The sequence below is a fragment of the Zingiber officinale genome, chromosome 1B (assembly GCF_018446385.1).
Source record: "Zingiber officinale cultivar Zhangliang chromosome 1B, Zo_v1.1, whole genome shotgun sequence".
In the NCBI taxonomy this organism is placed as follows: Eukaryota; Viridiplantae; Streptophyta; class Magnoliopsida; order Zingiberales; family Zingiberaceae; genus Zingiber; species Zingiber officinale.
In genome coordinates this window covers 107,689,132-107,700,336 of record NC_055986.1, presented here as the reverse complement: position 1 = coordinate 107,700,336, position 11,205 = coordinate 107,689,132, and the positions used below count along the sequence as shown (strand labels likewise).

Here is an 11,205-nt window from a genome sequence, read left to right as displayed (position 1 = left end):
GTGTGCCTTTCTTTCTGTGTGCCTTGCTCTTAATAGAAAGGGTTTTATATTTCGCGTAATATACACTTCTCCCTTGTTTAAATCCGCTCATTTCTTGAAGCTTTTTAACCATTGCCGTTGCTGACCGGCAAACTTTTTGGGTGTGCCTTCCTCTGGGGCACTGCCGTTGCTGACCAGCCGCTACAGCACCGCCGCCGGCCGACATCGGAAGCCACTAGCCTATGCATTTAATTAAATAATTTTTTAAAAATACAAAATTAAAATTAGAACCCATGATCTTGCGATTAAATAAACAATCAATTAGCCAGATTAGCCAGAAACACCCCCTCCCCCCAGATCCAAACCCTAGCCGGGGCCTCGCCTCCGATCGACGATGGAGGCGGCCTCTCTCTCTGCCGATCGCGCCGCCCTGGAGCCCTCCCGCGCCCGCACCTTCATCAAATCGATCGTGGGCCGCGCCGCCCCGACGAGCTCGTCGGCCGGAAGGTCGTCGTGGGTTGGTGGGTCAAGACGGGGCGAGAGCAGGGAAAGGGTTCTTTTGCATTCCTCGAGCTCAACGGCGGCTCCTGCCTCGCGAACCTCTAGGTTATCGTCGACGCGGCGGTGTTCCCGTGTCGCAGCTCGTGCCCACCGGAACCTCCGTCCTGGTCGAGGGCGAGGTCAAGAAGCTGCCTGAGGGCGCCAAGCAGAGCGTCGAGCTCAGGGTGGAGAAGGTTCTCGAGGTCGACCCTGTGGATCCGGCCAAGTATCCGATCCCCAAGTCGTGGCTTACTCTCGAGTTCCTTCGTGACTTCGTCCACCTCCATGCCAGCACCGACACGGTACTAAAAAATTCGTCTTCTTTAAAATTTGTCTTCTTTTCTTCGTCACATGCTTTCAAGTTTATATTCGAGTATGGAACCACTCGAGTGCATAGACTGGAACTCATGATTTTGCATGTATTCGGTGGAAGCCTCCGTTTTTTCCCTTCACATCCCCTCTTTCTTTTGATATCGTTTGATAATGTTTTATGTTCTTCTTTACTGACTACAGTATATCGTTATTCTTGTTATTTTTTGCCCTAAACATGTTGCAGATATCTGCAATTGCTCGAATTCGAGATGAGTTAGCTTATGCAACCCATACGTTCTCCATGAAAAATGGATTTCGTTACATACACACTCCTATAATCACTCCAAGTGATTGTGAAGGAGCTGGCGATATGTTCCAGGTTCGCACACTCTTTTAGTGATGCTGAAACAGTAGAGAAAGTGTTGCAAAAGAATCCTCCACCATCTGAATAAGCTTATTTTTTAGGCCTGGAGATCCAAAGACAAGAGAAGTGGTATCAAAGCCTAACAACCTTGAAAACCAAAGTACTGTACAATCTAAACACTTCCAACATGACAAACCCCACATAGCACCACCAAACTTTAACGGTCAAAATTATGCCATGTGGACCGAGAAGATGAAAACCTTTTTGAAAGATGTTGACTTCTAGAGTTCGGTAGAGTCTGATGTACCTCCTATCGAATTGAGAGAGAACCCGACCGTACGGCAACAACAATTCTATGCCGAGGAGAATGCCAAGAGATACAAGGCGCTCAACATGATTCATATAGCTGTATTAGAGACAATTTTCACAAGAATTATGGACTGTGAAACAACAAAAGGCGCATGGGATAGGTTGAACGAGGAGTTTTAAGAAAGTATCAAGATAAGACAAATGTAAGTCTTGAACTTGAGACGGGAATTCAAGTTGATAAGAATGACGGAGATGGAAGCGGTTAAAGATTTTGTCGATAGACTAATGAAAGTAGTTAATCAAATTAGACTACTTCGAGAGTCTATGCCGGACGGAAGAGTTGTTGAGAAAGTGTTGGTGAGCTTGCCAAAGAAGTTTGAATAAAAAATTTCTTCTCTAGAAGACTCGTGTGACTTATCGCAATAAGTCTTGCCGAGCTGGTGAACTCCCTACAAGTGGTTGAATTGAGGAAGGAGAACAGAATTGGCCGAGCGACCAAGACGACATTGGTGGCTAAATTCAAAGGCAAGGCGTTCAAGGATAACTTCAACAAAAAGAAAGGAGATTGGAGAGAAAAGAATGAAGATGCCGAACGGATCTACTGATCGGATATGTTGTGTTCCAAGTGTAACATAAAGGGACACTCGGTGAAATTTTGCATAAGCAAGTCTGCAAAATGTTATAACTGCTATAAGCTAGGCCATTTCACCATAAATTGTAGAAGTAAATCTCAACCCCCAGATCAAAAGGGATGATCAGGAGGATGAGGAAATAGCCTTGATGGCTAAAATAGAAGTGAATGAGACTACAGTGGCTGTACACATCACATGACACCGAACAGATTGTTGTGCGATAATGTTCACCCGTGCAGTTGTGTGCGAGTGAGAATGGGTGATGCAAAGCTGGTTCGCGTGCAAGTTCAATTCATGAGTTTCAATAGAGAGTTATAATTTCAACAAGAGCTTATTTTGTTCTCACCTTTCTCTCTACACCTCCTAAACACTTAACCTCAACCTCCGTTCCTTCCAACAGTCTCACTGCTAAAGCCATTAAAAGCTAGCAAGGATGAGATTGTTTCTTCCATAGTTGAACTCAACAAAGCAAAGGAAAATGTGTCGAAGCTTGAAGAAAGATTTAATTTGAAACCTGGGCTTCCTCAGAAGGATGGGAAGATTGACTATGCATAAGAGTTTTTTGGACGCCAAGATTTTCTTACGGTATCTGGGCGGCTTCAGGTTGAGACATATGCTTGCGCCCTCAGTAATGTCTATACCTTTGGGCTAACTATTTGAGCAGAACATTCCCACGCATCACGGCATTTGGCTGAATTTTGGATGGTTGAGCTAGAGATAGCATTGCTAATCTCGAGGTACTATATTGCTTATTCTGTTATTCTAGCAATATGAGACTGGCGTTGATGCAGCCTCGTACAAGTCAATAGCGTTTTATGCGAATCTGGTATTCGGTTTTTACTTTCTTCATGGCGACTAAACAAAAAGCACAGATTTTGAGGCCTATATTTCCTGAAATTTCATGTTATCCCTTTATTATAGTTATCTTGACTACAGGATGATATGAATATGTAAAATTTCTTTGTCAATGGTTACTTGAAAATTGTTGGGAAGACATGCAATTTATGGTCAAAAACTATGATAAGACAGGTATAGAACATTTGAAGCTTGTTTCATCTATGCCATTTGAGCACATCTCATACACTAAGGATGTGCAACTTCTATCCGATGTGACAGACAGGAAGTTTGAGAACAAGGTCGAGTGAGGAGTAGATCTAGCATCTGAGCATGAAAGGTATGAGTAAAGTAGCATATTTATTTGTCTTGGAAATTTCAGGATTTGAGGGGCTGATGATCTTTTGGATTATTCAGTTATTTGAGAGAGATGATATTCAAGAAACCCGTAATTGTATATAACTATCCACAAGGTATTAAAGCATTTTATATGAGGCTCAATGATGACCAAAAGACAATAGCAGCTATGGACGTGCTTGTGCCCGAGGTATGGCATTTGACTGATGTTGTATAGTAGCCAGGGTGAAAATTTTCTTCTGGTTTCTTGTTGCATCCATCTGTATGATTCAAATTCTACTTTCTTCTTGATTTGTGTTATTGATTCAAGTTCTGAAAGTTCAACTGCTGCAATCTTGTTCTACAGCCTTTAAAATTCTTGTTTGTAGGTTGGTGGGCTGACTCGAGGAAGCCAAAGAGAGGAACGTTTAGACATTCTTGTAAAACGGTATAAATAACTAAATTGAAGCTACAAGGTTCATGTGTTTCCTTTTCACTATCTGCTTGTCTTATAAATTGAACTCTTTGTGGTAAAAAAGATGAATACGTTCGCTCCCAGCATCCCCGTCAATTCATCCCAGGATCAACACGGAGGAGGTAAATCACGGGACTACTAGTCCTTGGAATAGTGACTAGCACATAAGAGAGGTATTTATCTCGATTTTGCCGAGATTCAAATCTCAGACCTCATTATGACAACACCTCATACGCTAGCCACTAGACCCATCCGAGGGACCTTATCAACTGAACTCTTGGAAATTCAAAATGTTGTTTAAATTTAGGATGCACATCTAAATTTCTTTCTCCCCATCTCATCTTTCCAACGCCAAACAGAATTATGAAAGAAACCAAGTTAAACTATGTTTGTGCCGTCAAGTGTATACAAGTTAAAAGGTCTGTGTTTACTGTTTTAGCTGTGAATGGATTCACATGTTCGGAAATAATGGTACTCATGTTCTGAACATCCTTGTAGTCAGCTCTTTGACTTGCTCTATATTTTGTTCTTTTTGTGTAAAGCAATTCTTGACTGATTTTATCTATTCCCTATGAATCGAAGATGCAGGGTTGCTCCTTGAGCCTTATGAATGGTACCTTGAGATCTGCCGTTTTGGCACCAAACACAGTGGGTTTGGCTTAGGGTTTGAGCGCATGGTTCTTGTTCCTATCGGGAATATGAGAAGACGGAACTATCGAAACGACGTATCTGGAATGTTGACCGCATCTCCATGATCCGGAGGGTGAGCTGTCTTCTATATTGACCAAGTCATCGGAAGATCCCCAGTCAATGCTACCTACAGCCAGCGATCAGGTTATCCCGGTCTTTAGTATCCCGATGCTCGAGGCGGGTCCCACGAACATATAAGAGGCCGAATAATGGTAGAACAACTAAATAAATATAAGATGAGTACAGGGACGTACCCTGGCCCGGGGAGGGGCGCCCTCGGATGGGATGCTGGTCGAGTTGTCGTGACCCGGAAGAGCTGTTGACTCTGATCAGGCTGAGAGCTGGATCTGACGACAAGGAGCCAAATGCGGTGGCAAGAAACTGAATGCTATGTCGGCACGCAGGCCGGACTATGACATTGGCACGCAGGCCGGGACAAGATATTGACACACAGGTCGGGATATAATATTGACACGTAGGTCAGGATGTGAAACATCACACAAGTCAGGACATAATATAATGACAACGAGGGCTCGAAGGCCCGATCAACATCAGAATCATACGACAGGAGCATATCAGATATTGGACTGACACTGGAAGTGTACGATAGGGTGTATCGGATGTCGGATTGACTTTAGATGCGTACGATGCTGCGGATCGAGAGCCGAGTGTCGGATCACCGGCTTTGAGATGCCGGTAGCGACGTCGACGGTAGGGGACTGCTCGCCGTGGGCTATGGAGTGAATGACAACGCTGGAAGACAAAGAGATGACCGACGGCATGCCTGACCAGTGATGATAGTCACGACTGCGAAGAAGAGATGGAGGAGGCGCGCGAAGAAGGGGGAAGCGCAGCTATGGCAACAGACTGGAACGCTGGAACAAGGGCGATGTCGGCGCATGGTGGCTGCCGGCGAACGGCGCTGCAGCGCGTGGAGGCTGCTGGCGAAGGGCGCTGCAGCACGTGGAGGCTGTCGGCGAAGGGAGGAGGAAGAGATGGCAGCATGAGGCGGCATGAGGGAAAACGGCTCCAGGGCGGCGTTGGCGGCTAGAGGCTCCAGGCTAGCTACGAAGCCGGCAGTTGCCTAGACACGGGAGAGAGAGAAGTCAGAGCATAAAGAGGAGATCGTCGAGAGGAGAGTCCACCGTGACGAGGACGGCGTTGACGTCATCTATTTGCGTTTATTGGAGGCGCGTGAGGTCCTTGTGGCGACGACGTAATATAGTGAGAGAGCGAAGCCGAGAGAGGAGAAGAAGGGGGCGATGGCTGGAGGTGTCTTTCGGCGAGAGGAGAAGGAGAGAGGAAGAGGTGGCTCGCCGGCGATGAAGGAGGGGGCGACGAAGGCAGCTCCGACGTCCTCCCCTCTGTCTGCGGCGGCGGCAGAAAGAGACCACGAAGAAGCCCCCCCCCCCCCCCCCCAATAGTGCTCCCACTTCCTCCTTACAACCCTATACCATGACAAGACCACCCTAACCCTCCTATTTCTCTTAATTTCTCCTCTACCCCTCTAGCCATATCCGTATCACAAGCCTCCCCCTCAAGTCTAGTCGAAGGAGGCGGAAGTCCGACTGACTAGACCAAGCCTGATGTAAAACAGAATCACAGCAGAATCAGATCATCGGACTCATCTTATAACATCGAATGAGGAGCTGCAGCAATGTTGGGCAGGAAATCAAGCAATATCGAGGAGACTGTCGGGCAATGCCAAGCAGGGTGATTAGGCGATTAGATGAAAAACAAGTGTCAGTTGAGCGACAAAAAACAATGTCAAGCCAAGCGAGGGATCGGGTGAATGCCGAGTGGGATCGAGTGATATCGAGCAAACGACTGGGCGATGCTGGGGAGAGCGATTGGGTGCGATCGAGCAAATGATCAAGTGATATTGATCAAGTGGCTACGAAAATGCCGAGCGAGTGACCGAAAGAGTGCCATCCAGGCAATGGAGATAATGTTGATCAGATAGAAAGATGGGTGATCGAGCCGAGTGCACGATCGAGAAGATGCCGATCAGGCAATTGAAAAAATGCGAACCGAGTAATCAAGAAAGCGTTGCGCGAGAGATGGTAGCGATGTCGAGTGAACTACAAGAAATAATACCAAGTCGACAACCGGACCGATGTCAGGCGAGCGACAAAACGTTAAGTGAGCGACATGTAAAATGATAGTCGACCGAGCAACACGCAGGATGCCGAACAGACCGAGTGAAAAAGTGTCGACCGGGGTAGTCGGAAGAATGCCGATCAAGTGGAGAGACATTGGATAAGCGAGGAAGAGCATGCGCCCGCGAAAATGCTAACCGAGGGATCAGGAGAATGTCGTCCGAGCCACCAAAAAATACCAGTCGAATGGCCGTAAAATGTGATCGGACAACCCAACAATGTCAACCAGGTGACCATAAAATGCTGACCGGGCGAACGAGCGAGCAATGACGAGCGGGCGATCGAGAAAGTGTCAACTCATCGATCATAAAATACTGACTATACCATCTAGAGAATGTCAAGCGTTCGACCTAGTTCAAGTATGTGGTCGAACAGACGACTACAAGAGTGCTGAACGAGCGGCCTAGAGAATGCCGACCGGGCGATCGTAAAATGCTGGCCTGGCAATCGAGTACTGAGTGGGATGTTGCCGAATGGGATAGCAAAAAGCACGACGTCAGTGTCTTGAGTGGGTGCGAGGCTCATGCGGCCGAAGGGCATGGAACACGTAGGATACCCTGGTCTGAGACCAGTGAAGATACTTCAACCCTAGACCAGTGGTGATTCAATGGTCTAAGATCAGTGGAGATACTCCTGTCCAAGATCATTGGAGATAGTTCGACCCCGAACGGGGGAGATGAATGCTCTGATAAGATGGACTGTGACTAGTGAAAATCGCTCGACCCCGAATGGGGAAGATAAGAGAATCCACTAAGCTGGTTCGTGACTAATGAAGATCGCTCGACCCCCTATCGGGGGAGATAGAATATCTGATATGATGGTCAGCGATCAGTGAAGACCGCTCGACCCTGAACGAGGGAGATAGGAGATAGGAGATACGATATATGACAATCGCTTGACCTCGAACGGGGGAAATAGGAGCTATGATATGCTGATCTATGACCAATGAAGACCGCTAAAATAAAATAAAATAAATTAAATTAAATTAAATCAAATTCAATTAAAATTATTTTTAAAAACTTTAAAAACTATTTTATAAAATTATTTTAAAAACTTTAAAAATTATTTTAAAAATTATTTTAAAAACTTTAAAAATTATTTTAAAAATTATTTTAAAAAAATCTTTTAAAAAAAACTTTAAAAATTATTTTAAAAATTAGTTTAAAAACTTTTAAAAAATTATTTTAAAAATTAGTTCAAAAACTTTTAAAAAAACTTTAAATTATTTTAAAAATTCTTTCTAACTTAAAAATTTATTAACTTAAAAATTTATTGACTTAAAAATTTATTATTAACTTAAAAATTTATTAAAATTCATTTTAAAATTAACTTAAAATTTTTTTTAAGATTTATTTTAAAACTAACCTAAAAATTTTATCAGCTTGAACTTAGATTAATTATATCTCCTACCTATTGTAGGAAACCAAGTAGATTTTGGACAGTGGTTGCTCCAAACATATGACTGGAGATCACACCAAATTCACCCAACTTACTTACAAAAGCTTAGGAACAGTTGTCTTTGGAAACAATGGCAAATTCAAGGTAATTGGTATAAGTAACATTGAGCTAAAATTTGACTTCATTATTACAAATGTCTTACTTGTTGAAAATTTCAAGTATAATCTCTTAAGTATCAGTCAATTGTGTGACACTAGGTATAAGGTTAGGTTCTTGTGTACAGAATGCTTAATCAAACACCTGGATAACCTTACTATAAGTCTAAAAGGATTTAGAAAAGACAACATCTATGCAATCAACTTAACCACTTCTTCAATCAAGTGTTATTTAACACAAAAAGAAGAAACTTGGTTATGACATAGAAGAATGTCACACACAAATTTCAGAAATATAAGCAAATTAAATGGATTAGTTAGAGGTTTACCAAAATTACCTAACTTAAACTTAACAATATGTAATGCATGTCAACAAGGCAAATGATCCTGTCCGAACGCTGAATCGATGGATGCTGGGCACGTGGCGCTCTCCGAACTGATGACGTGGATCTCCGGCCGGTCGTATGGAGCTCCGGTGAACCTGCAAGGAAGTCGGGCCGGGAAGGGGTTCCCGGCGACGACCCTCCGACGCTCAAGTCAGGCAAGAGGAAACTAAGGGAGTGACTTCCAAGATTGCGTACCTCCCGCGAAGTATGAAGACCCTTATATAGAGCTATGAGGAGGCTGATGCACACATACCGAGGCGAATACGTGTCCTCTTACCATACCTCAGTATGGGCTTGTCAGAGGAGCTTGCCTGACACCATACCGCTACAATCCGAGCACCTCTCTGATGGGACGGAAGAACCTTCTGTCGTGAGGTTTAGCGTATGACTTGGTCGTTGGACATGTTTGTTGTCAGAAGATGTTTCCCGATGTTTCCCTTGTCCTTTTGTCTCTTCTGTGCTCGCGTCGAGCGTCCGGCCGCTAGACAATCCCCTCGCGTCCGTCCGGACGTAGGTACGGATCCGCTCGGGTGATTCCCGGTCGGGTGCCCAAAGATTCCCTGTCGTGTGCTCAGATGGAACTGTTCACAGCATTACTATTTTATGCCTTGGCCGTGCGGGCTACCCGCTCGGCCTGGCGACCTTGTTCCCCATGAGCGTCGAAAACTTGACTCCCCGCCGGGTTATCTTTGATTCTGTTATGACCTGTCCGATCGGTTGATCCGACCCTTACCCGACTGGTCGAACCTCATCTTGCCCTTGGACTTTTGACCTCTGCGTGTCATTGACTTCCCTCAAAGGGGGCCCCCGTTCTTCCTGCAGGATCACTTGCCTCCCCCTCAAGTCCAGTCGAAGGAGGCGATTAGTCCGACTGACTGGACCGCCAGTCGATCCGAGCGGAGTTTCCATGCAACTACCCTCCGCTCGGCTACACGGGGGTAGCCGTAACGTCGGTCAACACCAACATTCCTCGGATCTTCTGGAAATCTGTCCCAATCTTCGACATTAAGGGCGAGCACGCGCTTATTAAATGTGGCCTATGTCGCGGCGCCACGTGACACCCCTGGTGCCGTCAGCGTACGGCGGCGGCGTTACCTTCGATGGGACCGCCTTAGTTTGAAATGGACGGCCAGATGCAGGCTTCGATTCCCGTGACCTACAATCGACGGCTGAGGCCGCTCGGGCTTAGCCCTATAAAGCCTTCGTCTTCTTCCACCGCCACACCTTTGCTCTCGCGTGCTCCGCAATTCTTCTCTCAGTGCTCCGACGATCATGCTCTTCTGTTCTCCGACGATCTCCGGCGTTCTTCCTTCGATCCTCCTCTTCGTTGTAAGGCTCTCCCACTTTCTCTCTTTAGTTCTTGTGTCTTCTTTGCATTTCTTTTCCGAGTTTTGGTCCTCGGGGTGCTGTTTCGTTCGCCCTCCCCTTTCTTCTATCCTCCACCTTTCTTTGCCTTTTTTGGTTTCGTCCGTTCGGACAATGGCTAGTTCTTCTCAGCCTCAAGACCAAGCCCTCGGCCCGTGGTACACCACCATGGAGTCGCGCTTCGATCGGCGCAATGCTGACATTCTGGTAAATAACTTTGACATCCCTTCCGACCTTGAAATTATCCTACCCTCACCTTCGGCTCGGCCACACAAACCGCCGCGCGGAGCCTTTTGTGTTTTCCGCGACCAGTTCACAGCCGACCTGCGACTTCCAATTCATCCCTTTATCGTTGACGTTTGTAATTTTTTCGGCATTCCGCTCGAAAGCTTAGTTCCCAACACTTTCCTCCTACTATGCGGCGTTGTCGTCCTATTCAAAATCCACAACATTCCCCTCCGACCGGAGGTATTCTACTATTTTTACTACCCTAAACAGTCCGAGCTGGGTACTTACATGTTCCAGGCTCGGCCCGGTTTAGTTTTCTTCAATAAACTACCTTCTTCCAATAAGCATTGGAAAGAATTCTACTTTTATATCTGTTTTCCCGAGCGGGCCCCCTTCCGAACCCAGTGGCAGGTCGGACCACCAATCTCACCAGAGCTCAAAAGGTTCAAGACCCGATCGGACTATCTTCACGCCGCCAACATGCTAGCCGGTCTGAAGTTTGACATCACTAAGTTCCTGCCCGAAGGGGTGATGTACATATTCGGCCTGAGTCCGATCAGGACCCCCCTCCCGAGCGGCTTTGGTAAGAATCTTACTTGTACATTTGCCTTGATTGCTAACTGATTTTCTCCTTTTTCCTTTGCAGCGACCATTGTCATGGAGTCAGTGATGACCGGCATCTTGAAAAGGAAAGCAACAGCGCTCGAGGCCGCGGCGGCCAAAGAGATGGAGACGCTTGGCATTCAGCCGGTCGGCTCTAACGAAGGAGAGAGCGAGACAAATGCTGGGGAGTCGGCCTCTCAGGCTTCTCTTCCGGAGCAGGCGGTTGGCCTAACTTCCAGTCGAGGGGCTTCCGTCCGGGAGGAAGGCTCCGCACAAGAGGAAGGACGCCCTCTTCGACAGAAGAGACGCCGAGCGGAGACACCCCTTCGATCGGCCACTTCCGCCGTCCAGCCACCTGAGCGAACCACCGCCGATTCTCGCGGCAAAGCCCCAGCGGTGCAGGCAATCTCATCCGATCGGACCCCCTCGCAATTGGACGC

The 11,205-nt window shown here is 46.3% G+C and overlaps 1 pseudogene; it reads left to right on the top strand.

Annotated features, from left to right (window-relative positions):
• Nucleotides 1-373: 373 nt before the first annotated feature.
• On the top strand, nt 374-3,802 carry LOC122040818 (annotated as a pseudogene).
• Nucleotides 3,803-11,205: the final 7,403 nt, after the last annotated feature.